This window comes from Spea bombifrons, chromosome 1 (genome assembly GCF_027358695.1).
Source record: "Spea bombifrons isolate aSpeBom1 chromosome 1, aSpeBom1.2.pri, whole genome shotgun sequence".
In the NCBI taxonomy this organism is placed as follows: domain Eukaryota; kingdom Metazoa; phylum Chordata; class Amphibia; order Anura; family Pelobatidae; genus Spea; species Spea bombifrons.
The window spans coordinates 3,078,669-3,091,839 of NC_071087.1; positions in this window are offsets into that span (position 1 = coordinate 3,078,669).

The following is a 13,171-nucleotide window of genomic DNA, read 5'->3' on the forward strand; positions in this document are numbered from 1 at the left end:
GGAAATCCTTAATCTGACAGTTCCGGAGGCTGAGGTGTCTATACTACGATCTCGATACCCATTCACTTGGGCTAGCACCTCGGTTAAATATCTGGGCGTCAGGCTCCCTGCCACTATAAGATCATTGTTTGATTTAAACTTCCCTCCCTTACTTCACTCGATTAAGGCCGATCTAGTGAAATGGAATCTGCCCCAATTTAATTTGCTTGGTAGAGTTCATATTATTAAAATGAATATTCTGCCGCGGCTGCTTTATCTTTTACAGACGTTACCCATTCATATTCCTCCTGCCTTTTTTGCCGAGGTCCGTGCAATCTTCACAAAATTTCTGTGGGCACATAAACGCCCGAGGGTCCGCTATGACTTATTGACTCGTCCCCTGCACTTGGGGGGTCTGAATTTGCCGGACCTGAAATGCTACCATATGGCTAGCCTGCTTACGAGACTGTATCTATGGACTAGGACTGATACATGTAAACAGTGGCTGGATATTGAGGACTCTTTTTCAATGGTTCCAAGACAGTCACTTCCTTGGCAATCTGCCCCGTTAACAGCTTTGGGGCTGGCCACTCATCCCACTATTGCCCCTACTTTACTGATGTGGAGGAAACATAAGTTAGATATGCATTGGTCCTCGGCCCGTTCCCCACTCACTCCGATCTCTCACAACCCCCTTTTTCCCCCTGGTGTAGCGGGTCTTGGCTCTTTCCGGGATCCTAAGACATCTTACGTGCCTCTACATGACATAGTGGATGCTGGGGGTGTCAGGTCTTTGCCCTCCATATTTGGGGATAAGGGGAGCTCTGGTAATGTAGCATTCTTGTATCACGAACTGCGTCATTTTGTTGCTCCTATGCTCCAACACACGGCTGCTGGCCTCCACTATACTATCTTTGAAAGGATGTGTATTGCCCATAAAGGGGTTACTAGACCGTTCTCCACCTTTCATGTTTTGATCCGTAAGGCCATGTATAGCTCGCCTCCCTTTTATCTGAAAGCTTGGGAACGTGACCTCGGCTGTGCCCTTTCCCCTCAACAGTGGCGCAGAGCGGCGTCCATGATGTCCTCCTCGTCCCCTGACTCCTGTCTCCGTCTCCTGAATTTTAAACTACTGTGTCGATGGCATTTGACGCCTGATGCACTTCATAAAATGATCCCTGCGCATTCGGCTAGTTGTTGGCGGTGTGGTTACTCGCCCGCTACCCCTGGTCACATATGGTGGGCTTGCCCTAAAATTAAGACCTTCTGGTCTAACGTAATACAGATGGTCAGGATACTCACCTCTGTTGACATCTCTTGCACTCCCATGGCTGCCCTTTTCCACCTTACGCCATTGTCTTTTCGGAAGTACAAATTATCCCTTATACCGCACCTCCTTAATGCGGCGAAAGCACTTATTCCCAGACGCTGGAGGCAACCTGATCCTCCTACCTTGCAGGAGTGGATAGTGGAGGTTGAGCGTATCCGTAGCTTGGAGGAACTTACCTTTAGCTTGGGTAATAAGTACCGCCTGTACCTTGCCACTTGGTCCCCTTGGCTGCGTTACACCTCGTCTACGGGAGATTCCCGCAGATAACTTACCTGTCCCCTCCAAGTGTTGGAAGTTCTCCCCCCTCACTGAGACGCACACACTCTTGCTCCATTTGCTATAGTTAGCTTATACATTGAGTTACCTCCGTGCTGATTGTAGGCTTTCTTTTCTAGACGCCTTTTTATTTTATTTTTATACTACTGTTACCTACTCGTGTGGGAGCGTTACATTTATCACTCCCATTAAGTGTTTTCCTTCTATGAGTTCCCACTGGACTACGCGTCCCTTATTAGTTTGATATGACTTGGGCATTGTGTCACGAACCCTGTTGACTCTATCTTTCTCTCTCTTCTCTTTTCTTATACCTTTCTTTACTCTGTTCCTTCTATTTCTTACAGGGCTCAATGTATCTTTCACATGCTCAGTGCGATTTATTGCACTGGTGATCAAATATACCGTGAACTGCTCTTACCACCTGCGAGTGGTTTATTGACATGTACTGCTCTTCCCCCTATTTGAAAATCCTTGAATATATATAAAAAAAAAAATAAAAATAAAAAATAAAACCTAGCTCCCAATTGGAGCCCTCTCTAACTGAACTATGCTGGTCCGGACTGACCAGCCTAATCACCCACTACCTCAACCTTCCAGCCAGACCCAGCTACGCCAGGCTCTGGAAAACCTCCCCCAGACAGCACACAAAATGTCCAGGCAGGTATTGCCTCACTTGGCTCAGGGATAGTCTTCTTGTTCAGGGCCTCTCCTTGCCCTGGGAGCGCAGGGAACTTCCTCTTTCCCCAACAGTCTCTCTGATTATCAGGCTCCAGGGGTTTTTAATGCCCAGCACCTGTGCCTGATGCTGGCCTCATAGAAATCCTGTACTGGATCCTGCAGACTTTTAGCCTCCTGCAAAAGGCGGCATGGATTTTCCACAGAATGGGGGAATGGAGCATTGGCCCACCCTGCTCTCCAATTGCTCCACCCCAGGGACCCATATTTACATTCTGGATAGCACCTGTACCCAAATGCCAAAATAAGCATCTCCCTGGGGTTTACACCGTCACAAAACATAGAATCTGACAGCATATAAGACCTATTTGGTCTGTTTTTTCCTGATGCATCATTTACGTCTTGATCAGTTCTTGATCTTGTCTTAGCTTAAGAATAGCTTTGTGTCCCTTGTATGCATGCTTCGTTTACTGCAGGCATGTCCAAAGTCCGGCCCGAGGGCCAATTGCGGCCCACGTTCCAGACTGATAAGGCCCCCCAGATAAGTTGCCCAAATATAGATCAGGTTTTTTTATATTAAAGGCAGAGTGATTTAACACCTTGTTTAGATTTGTCATCCAAGTCACAAAATGAAAAGTATGCCGTTTTAAATAAACTTTGCATAAAATAGTTAATTTGCTTTTAATTTTAATGGTTCAAAGAATGTCAGGCAAAATGGTCGGCCCTCGCACATGTTCACTTCAAATCTGGCACGCTTTGAAAAAAGTTTGGACATGCCTGGTTTACTGTATCGGCCTCTATCACTGGTAGTGAAGTACATTAGAAGAATAATGAGATAAGACACAGTCCTCAGAAAAACAAACAAGGGATGAAGCTTCACCTACCCAGGTTAGGGCAGAAAAAAAACACTGAAGAATGACTTGAAACCCTGCTTTATAACTTCTTGCAGTAGGTATGGTTACTTTTTTCCTTTCTGTAACCATTTTGTACACACATTCTTTCCTACATTGACCGTTTTGTTACCCTATAGATATACAGGTACAGACTCAAAAGGTGAAGCAAGATTAGGAAATACCTGTAAGACTTGCGTTTTCATTACTCTCAAACCCCTCAATTCTGAAATTTTAAAATGCTACCCTATAGGGTACTATTTAAGGATGGATGTAGCCCACTAGAATACGAAAAAATATCTATGTCGGGTGTAATAATGGAATGTTCCCGAACATTAATCCGGTCATTGTTTAGCTGTGGCACCTACTGTGACGAAGTTCTCAAAATTATTATTGTTTGCATGTTTCGTTGGTTTCAAACAAAAGCCCTATTTTTTCGGAACAAAAGTGATGCATAGTTTGTGTGGGGATATCTAACATGGGAATCTTGATAAAACCAACAAATAGTAGAAATGTCACAAGCTGTATGGAACGTGCGCTACTAAAAAGCCTCGGTAAGGTAAAAGTAGTGCTGCTCTCACACTGCAGAAACACTTTCCTTATTCCAGACAGTGATGATAAATGACCTGGCAATAGGCATTGAAAGTCATGTTTCTGTGTTTGCAGATGACACTAAACTAGTTAAGTAATATTACTGTGCTGCAGAGGGATCTAGATAGACTGGGGGGCACACAAATGGCAGATAAAATTTAATGTAGATAAATGTAAAGTTATGCACTTCGGGGTAGGGAATGCACAAGCAACCTACATCCTAAACGGTAGTGAATTAGGGATAAAGACAAATGAGAAAGATTTGGGAATTGTTATAGACAACAAACTAGGCAACAATGTGCGATGTCAGTCAGCAGCCGCTAAGGCCAGTAAGGTATTGTCGTGTATAAAAAGGGGCATCAATTTGCGGGATAAAAATATAATTTTGCCCCTTTATAAATCAATGGTAAGGCCACACCTTGAATATGCTGTGCAATTTTGGGCACCTATTCTAAAGCAGGATATCATAGCACTAGAAAGGGTTCAGAGGCGGGCTACAAAATTAATAAAAGGAATGGAGCACTATAGTTATGAAGAAAGGGATATGATAGCATTATGATAATATATAATATATATAATAATATATTCAGGGCCAATACAAACCATTGTGTGGAAATCTGTTCATAAACAGGACTATGCTTAAGACACTGGGTCACGTGTTTAGACTGGAAGAAAGGAGATTTAGTCTAAAGCAGAGGAAAGGGTTTTTTACAGTAAGGACAGTAAGGATGTGGAATTCTCTGCCTGCAGAGGTACTTGTATCGGAGTCTGTACAGACGTTTAAATAGCAACTGGATGAATACTTGGAAAAACATAATATTCGAGGATAAAATCTTTAATTATGGGGAAACCGCGTATTGATCCAAGGAGAAATCTGACTGCCATTTTGGGGTCAAGAAGGAATTTTTTCCCTGGTTAGTGCAAAATCGAAAGGAGACAAACTGGGTTCATTTGGATCAACAGCAAAAAATTTTCAGATATAGGAAAGGCTGAACTTGATGGACGCATGTCTTTTTTCACCCTAACTATATGTATGTAACTATATATAACTATGACACAATAACAAAAAAACTTAAATGTGTTCCCAAGGTGTACCACTTCCTGTCAATTTCTGGGAACTTCCTAGTTCCGGCTACCTGGTGCCTCTCTTGAGGCATGGGGGCAGGAGGTCCCGCTGACATCGCAGGATGACACCAATGTTGGAGGTGTAGTAGGTACCTGTGTGCTACTTGACTGACATTTAAAGGGACAGCGCTATCTAAAAGGGCCCACGTGTAGCTCCGCTCTCCAGGAACTCCAGGAACTGAGGGGGTTGTTTAGAAGGGGTATTGGGATAGTCGGGTAGTCAGATATGATATTCCTATTACTGCTGCTGATATTAATACTCGTGGGTATCTGATGCCCTGTCCCCTGTATCTGACATTAATACTGTAAAGGTCCTGTTAAAGAGACAGTTTAAAATCCACTCACTACTTTACATTGTAACAGAGAGTCTTTTCCTCAGTGTTGTCACATAAAAAATATAATAAAATATTTACAAAAATATTAGGGATGTACTCACTTTTGTGAGATACTGTGTGTGTATATATAGATATATATATTATATACTCATGAGAGCCATGAGCAAGGGGTCCCTTTGAACCTAAAGGCTCTGCTGGCCTTATATTACTCAGCCAGGAAAATGCAGCCTAGCAGGCATCTTCAGACACATGAAGAATAATTAAAACCAGCAGGCCAGCTTTACCACAAATGCCCAGCCAAAAGGCTTAGTATTTAAGTTTATTATACAAAACTGATTATGACAAAACAGACATCAGCCTGTTTTAGCAGGAATACATAGATCAGTAATATTGGTACAGATAGAAGGTAAGCAGTACTGCGACGCAGCGCAGGGCAATACACGTTACAGTACGACTTCAGTTTACGGAAAGCTCAGTAGAAGCAGTGTACAATTACATTCCCAGACGTGGCACATATGGTTAGCACTTTAGTGGAACATAACCTGGGGAAATGGGGCGGAAAGGGGGTCTAGGAGAACGGGGCTAGTCTTCAGCCTCTAGACTGTCCTTGAGAGAGTAGTCTCTCAACAGGCTGTGGATAAGCCTGCGGCAGTCACGGACTGTGACCTGCTCCCTCCTCAGCACCAGGCGGTTCCTGGCAAACCATAAAGCGTCCTTTACGCAGCACATGAGGCGCCAAGCATCCTCAATGGCGCTCTCCGTGTGTGTCCCTGGGAAAAGTCCGTAAAGTACCGAATGGTAGGACAGGTACTTTCTCTCAATAGAGTCCTTGAGATCCAGCTCCAGGGCTCTGAACAAGGCCTGTGCAAACGGGCACTGCCAGAACAAGTGGAGGGAAGTCTCCTCCTCCACAATGCACTGTGGGCAGTGTCTATATCTGCACAGCCCCCTGGCATGCATAAATGTCCTTAGGGGGAGGCCTCCCTGAATGGCCATCCAAGCAATGTCTTTGTGCCTGTTGGTTAGCCTGCTCGACGACACGTTAGCCCAGACAGTCTTGGCTGTGGCGTCGGGGAGCCCTGGGATGTTCTCGATAGTGTCTTTGGCTCTGATGAGCTTGTGGATCACACGGGGTAACCACAAGTCTGGTTTAACTCCCTCCAGTTGGTGCTCCCTTACAAATTTGCCCACGTCCGAGTAGAACCAGGGCATGGTCCAATTGTAAGGGACGGAGCTGTCCCACTTTTCCCACTTGAGCTACCTCCACAGGGGCAGCAGGAAGAAGCGAGACATGGAGTTTCCAGCAGAGCCTTTCACTACGTCTCTGAGAGTCCTGCGCACGCAGTTGCACACAAAGAAGGTCCTCAGCATGGTAGGGATGTCAGGCACTCCTTTGCCTGCCTTGCCGGGTTCCTTGTACATCACTGCGCGCTTTACTCTGTCCATTTTGGAGCCCCAGATGAAGTGGAAAACCGCTCGGTTGATGGCTCGGTGGATGGTGACCAGCAGGGGCCACGCCTGAGCCACGTACTGCAGCACGGGAAGAATCTCGTTGCGCAGCACCAGCACTTTCCCTTCGATGGTGAGGTCTCTGAGGCTCCACAGCCCAAATTTCTGCTTTACCTTGTTGAGTCTCTCCTCCCAGCTTTTCAGGGCCGCGCCGTCTCTGCCGAACCAGACTCCCAGGATCTTTAGGAAGTCGGTTTTGACGGGAAACGGGATCGGCTCAGAAGTCAGGTCCCACTGCCCGAACAGCATGGTCTCCGACTTCCCGCAGTTGACCTTTGCGCCTGAAGCCCGGCTGAAGTCCTCGCACGTCTGGACGAGCGCTCTCACCGACCGACGATCCGCGCAGAAGATGGTCACGTCGTCCATGTAGAGCGAGCACTTTATCTCTTTCTTGTCTCTGCCCGGCGCGGTGATCCCTCTGATCTCTGGATTCCGTCTGATGCACTCGGCGAAGAGCTCTATACAACAGACAAAAAGAAGAGGTGAGAGAGGGCAGCCTTGTCTGACCCCACAGAGGACAGGGAAGGGGTCAGTCTTCCAGCCGTTCACCAGCACCGAGCTGCGGATATCAAGGTACATCAGGTTAGCGTAAGAGCAGAACATTTCCCCCAGCCCAAACCTCCGCAGTACCTGACCCATAAAACCATGAGACAGTCGATCAAATGCCTTCTCTTGGTCTAGGGTGACCAGAGCGGCACGGACGTTGCGGTCCTTGATGTAGTAGATCGTGTCCCTGATGAGGGCCAGGCTGTCCGCGATCCGGCGCCCTGGGATGCCGCAGGTCTGGTCGGGGTGGACGATCTGCCCGATGACTTTCTTCAACCTGGTGGCTAGCACCTTGGCGAGGATCTTGTAGTCCACGTTCAGGAGAGAGATGGGACGCCAATTTTTCAGGTCACATCTCTCCCCCTTCCGCTTATACAGGATCGTGATCATTCCCTCTCTCAGCGTGGGGGGCATCCTGCCCTCCACCACCATCTCCTCGTACAGGTCGAGGAGGTCCGGGCAGATGAGGTCCCACAGCGTTGTGTACAACTCGGCTGGGAGACCGTCACTGCCCGGTGTCCTGCCCTTCCTGAAGGATTTGGCGGCAGAGTGCAGCTCCTCCAGCGTCAAGGGGGCGTCCATGGCTGCACGACCTGCGGGATCAATGGTGTTAGTGATACCTGACAGGAACCGTTCGGCAGCCTCCGGGTCTGTGTCTTTGGGGGAGTAGAGATCTCGGTAGTAGTCGACGACCACTTTCTGGACCTCCTCCTTCCCCTGTCATACCACGCCTTCGCTGTCTCTCATTTTCGTCAGGGGCGTGTGGGCGGAGTGGAGCTTCCTGAAAAAGAAAGAGTTACATTTCTCACCTTTCTCCAGGTTCTCCACCTTGGAACGGAAGACGATTTGCTTGGATTCCTCCTCAAAGTGCCTTTTCAGGCCCTCCTTGGTCTCCTCCAGCTCCTCGTCCACGTCCCATCCGCACTGTTGGAGGTCCAATAGGGACTGCAGCTTGCGTTGCAGCCGTCTGAATTTCCTCTTCCTCTCACACGCCTGGAGTCTTCCTTTAGCCTGAAAGAAAGAGCGCAGCTTTACTTTAGTAAACTCCCACCACTGGGCTACAGTGGGGAACAGATACTTGGTACTGACACAATCAGAATATACATTACGCAGCTCATCCACGATTTCCTGCCTCTCTAACAGGGCACAGTTCAGCTTCCAGTAGCCTGGACCGGGAGGAAAAGGCTTAGTTGAGAAGCTGAACCTAGCAACCCCCTAGAAGGGCATACTGGTAGCAATCAGTTCATTCTAGGTTTACTATGGTCCAGCTATCATCCCTTCATGTACAGTAAGCTAGGGACCCAGGTCTAGGCATACCCTTAATATCTTAAGGTGAGAAAAACAACATGAGATCTGCTCCTCAGACCAAGAACAGACAGTATTGAAATAGCCCCCCCTATAGGAAATTCCTACTGTGCATTAGCATAGCAGACTGATCCCACCCATCGCACCATCTTCTGCATGTCATTGGCTGGTCAGAATAGTACAAGTTGCCAGTGGAGTTCCCCCCCGGCCAATGGCATCCAATAGGCATGGACCTTAGGATAAGACATGAGATCTGCCAAAAGGCAGATAAGTGATCAGGACAGACCAGACCTAAAATGGCTGAAACGTACATCTGTTGTTGCCGAATTCTTTGTGCAGGGGATGCTTGCTATGCGTTTTGGATCTTTGGATGTCAAATGTCAGCGGTGTCAGGACTGAAAACTAAAATACCGTTTAAAAATAAAGATTCTGGCGATGTCATCCAGTTCAAAGTGAGAAAGGTGTGGGGTGTATAGTGAGGGCCATTAGTAGAGAAAAAAAGAGAGAGAAGATAATAATATTCCACCCATAATCCCCATGTAGAAAAATTATTTTACCCATATTGAATTGAAATAGGTCAATTTCTTAATAGAAACCTGTTAAATAAGGTACTAAACATGTGTAACCATACTATTCCATGCATAATCCCCATATATAAAAGTTATTTATAGCCATATTATTATCAGAAACAGGTCAAATGTGTTCCTTAGCATGAGTAACTATAATATTCCACCCATAATCCCCATGTAAAAATAATAAAATGCCCATATTCGTTTCAGAAATGGGTCAAATGTGTTCTTTGGCATTTGTAACCATACAATTCCACCCATAATCCCTATGTAAAAAAATATTTATAGCCATATTCTTATCAGAAACAGGTCAAATATGTTGCTTAGCATGTGTAACTATAATATTCCACCCATAATCCCCATGTAAAAATAATAATACTCCCATATTCTTATCGGAAAAAGGTCCAATTTGTTCCTTGGCATCTATAACCATGATATTCCACCGATAATCCCCATGTAAAAAGATATTTATAGCCATATTCTTATCAGAAACAGGTCAAATGTGTTCCTTAGCATGTGTAGCTATAATATTCCACCCATAATCCCCATGTAAAAAAATATTTATAGCCATATTCTTATCAAAAACAGGTCAAATGTGTTCAGCGACATTTCCCGAGAACAGTGATCCCACCCATGCATGGGTTTGCCTGGTGTTTGGGAGCGAAAAGGCCACATTTGGGAAGTGCACTCCCCCCCCCCATTTTGGTCAGTCTGTGCCTACGCCCTTTCTTTGAACCCGGCCACTCCAATTTACCCCTTGGGTATCTGAAATGCTTTTACTTTAACTCTTTCCAGATTTTGGGGAAGATATAGTGCTAACTAACCCAAAACTTTATTTATTTAATTTTTTTTCCAAAACAATTTATTCAAAGAGGATAATGCACAGATGAAGCACATAAAAAGAAATAAAGGGCAAACTGAAATACAGTGTACAAATACAATGAGTATGTATCAGTGTCATAGGAGGCCCAAAAGGGTCAACACAGTAGGACGGAATGCTCGGCATTTTTTTTTACTTTTTTTTACATTTTACTGGAACTGGATGGTTCCTCTGATGCATAATTATTTTTTATGTTTTTATTATTATTTCAATATTTTACTAATCACATTATGATTAGAAAGCTGGGCTCCATTGACTTGGACCATCTAACTTACTTTCTGTCCTCAAACTCTCTGCTCGACCCCTTGCAATCCGGTTTCTGCCCACAGCACTCGGTCGAAACTGCTCTCACCAAAGTCACAAATGACTTTCTATTTGCTAGAAACAATGGCCACTACTCTAGCTTAATCTTACTTGACCTCTCTGCTGCTTTTGACACAGTCGACCACCCCCTCCTCCTACAAACTCTCAGCTCTCTTGGTGTCCGTGACACTGCTCTCTCCTGGATTAACTCATATCTTTCCAACAGGTCCTCCTCTGTGTCTTTTGCTGGCGACTCCTCCTCCTCTATGCCTGTGTCTGTTGGAGTACCTCAGGGCTCTGTCCTGGGTCCTCTACTGTTCTCCATCTATACTTCCTCACTTGGAAAACTTATCGACAGCTATGGATTCAAATACCACCGCTATGCTGATCACACACAAATCTATCTCTCCACCCCCAATCTCTCTGCATCTGTCCTCTCTCAGATCAGCAGCTGCCTATCTGACATCTCTTCCTAGATGGCCTCTCACCACCTCAAAATAAATATGTCTAAGACTGAGCTCCTTCTAATCCCTCCCTCTAACTCTATTCCCCTATCTGACCTTTCTATCACTGTTGACGGTGCCATCACCACACGCCCGCTGCCTCGGAGGGACCCTACACTCTAACCTATCTTTCATCCCTCACATCAAATCACTCTCTAAATCTTGCCACTTCCAACTGCGTAACATTTCCAAAATTTACCATTTCCTGACTGTCAGCACCACAAACAACTCACCCACTTTCTCGTAATCTCCCGTCTAGACTATTGCAACAACCTACTTACCGGCCTACCTCTCTCCCGACTATCTCCTCTTCAATCTGTGCTCAATGCATCTGCCAGGCTATTCTATCTCACCCGACGCTCTGCATCTGCCGCACCTCTCTGCGAGTCCCACCACTGGCTCCCCATCTATAGCAGAATTAAATTCAAAATACTCACTCTATCCTACAAAGCTCTCACTAACACCGCTCCCCTCTACCTATCCTCCCTCAGAAGCAAATATACACCAGCCCGCCCTCTAAGATCCAACAATGACCTGCTCCTTGCATCTTCACTCATCACCTCCTCCCATGCCCACCTACAGGACTTCTCTCGCGCAGCACCAACCCTCTGGAACTCTCTTCCCCATGCTGTCCGACTCTCACCAACTCTACCCTCCTTCAAACGCTCCCTAAAAACTTTTCTCTTCAGGGATGCCTACCACTGACATGAACATCAAAACTTCTCTCCCACCCATTTACAACCCTTATCTCGCCCCACAATAACATTCACTACCAAGCAGTCCTCACCTCCTGTTTCTCACTCCTTATCCATCTAGAATGTAACCTCCTGCGGGAACAGGGCCCTCCATTCCTCTTGTATGTGTATCAATTGCTTGTCATTTTGTATTTGTCATTATCTGTAAAATCTTTACCTTGTACAGCGCTGCAGAATCTGTTGGCGCTTTATAAATAAAGTATAATAATAATAATAATGTATATGGGGTATTCCTGTACACGAGGGGTGTTTCTGAAGACAAATCACGAGTTGTTTCAGTAATTTTATGTAACCAGGGTAAAACATACTGAAATACTGTGTTTGGATAGAATGGGTTTGTTAAAAATGAAAAAAATAGGACTTATACTTACGGACTGCTGATTTTACATTGAATTTTTATGGACATATGCTTCAATTGATTTTCCTGAAGAAGCCTACGGGTGAAACGCGTCGATTTTCAATTGGAGTTCGATATACCCCACATTTTGGTGGACTTTCAACGCCTATATATGCACTTGTAGTGCATATACAATTGTGAGTGCATTTTTTTCCATTTTTCTATATTTGATTTTGGAATACTGCACCATTGAAGTTTGTTTTTTAGATTTTCTCAAGAAGAATATTAAAGATTATTTACAGTCCTATTGATGGGTTGGATTCACTTCTTCAATTTGTGAGTGCATTATATCACTTAAGCTTCACATTGAACAAATCATCTACACTATATTGTATTATTATTTTTTCCCTTTTATATGTACCTGCGCCCCATCTAAATTTCGTTGGTTTCATATTTTAACACTTGGAGGAGAGTGTTGTTTGGGTGCTGCGGTCCAAATCAGGGAAGTATTACTTTTATTTTACTGTTCACTATAAGAGCACGTAATTTTGGTTTTATTGTTCACGGTGTTATTTATTTATTTATTTTTTCCTCTGTAAAATCTTTACCTTGTACAGCGCTGCAGAATCTGTTGGCGCTTTATAAATAAAGTATAATAATAATAATAATGTATATGGGGTATTCCTGTACACGAGGGGTGTTTCTGAAGACAAATCACGAGTTGTTTCAGTAATTTTATGTAACCAGGGTAAAACATACTGAAATACTGTGTTTGGATAGAATGGGTTTGTTAAAAATGAAAAAAATAGGACTGCAATGTTTAGGACGGACTGGCACTAAAATGGTTAAATAAAAAGTGTTAAAATGCCAAAATGAAAATACTTTGGGATGTCATCTTTCAAAAAATATATACCGTATTGGCTCGGATATAGGCCGCCCCCGTATAAAGGCCGCACCCTAAAAGTTTGGTGCTTTTTTAAAGAAAAAGTTTTTTTCTTTAAAAAAGCACCAAAAAAACATGCTGCCACTCTGTTCCCCCCCTCGAGATATGCTGCCACTGCCCCCCCGAGATATGCTGCCACTGCACCCCCGAGATATGCTGCTACTGTCCTCCCCCCGAGATATGCTGCCCCTGTCTTCCTAACCCCCCCGCCTGAGATATGCTGCCACTGTTTTCCTAATCCCCCCCCGATTTACCAGAGAAGACTCCCGACTGTCTTGTGGGGCCGGCGGGGGACATGTACGCGTATACAACTTGCGGTG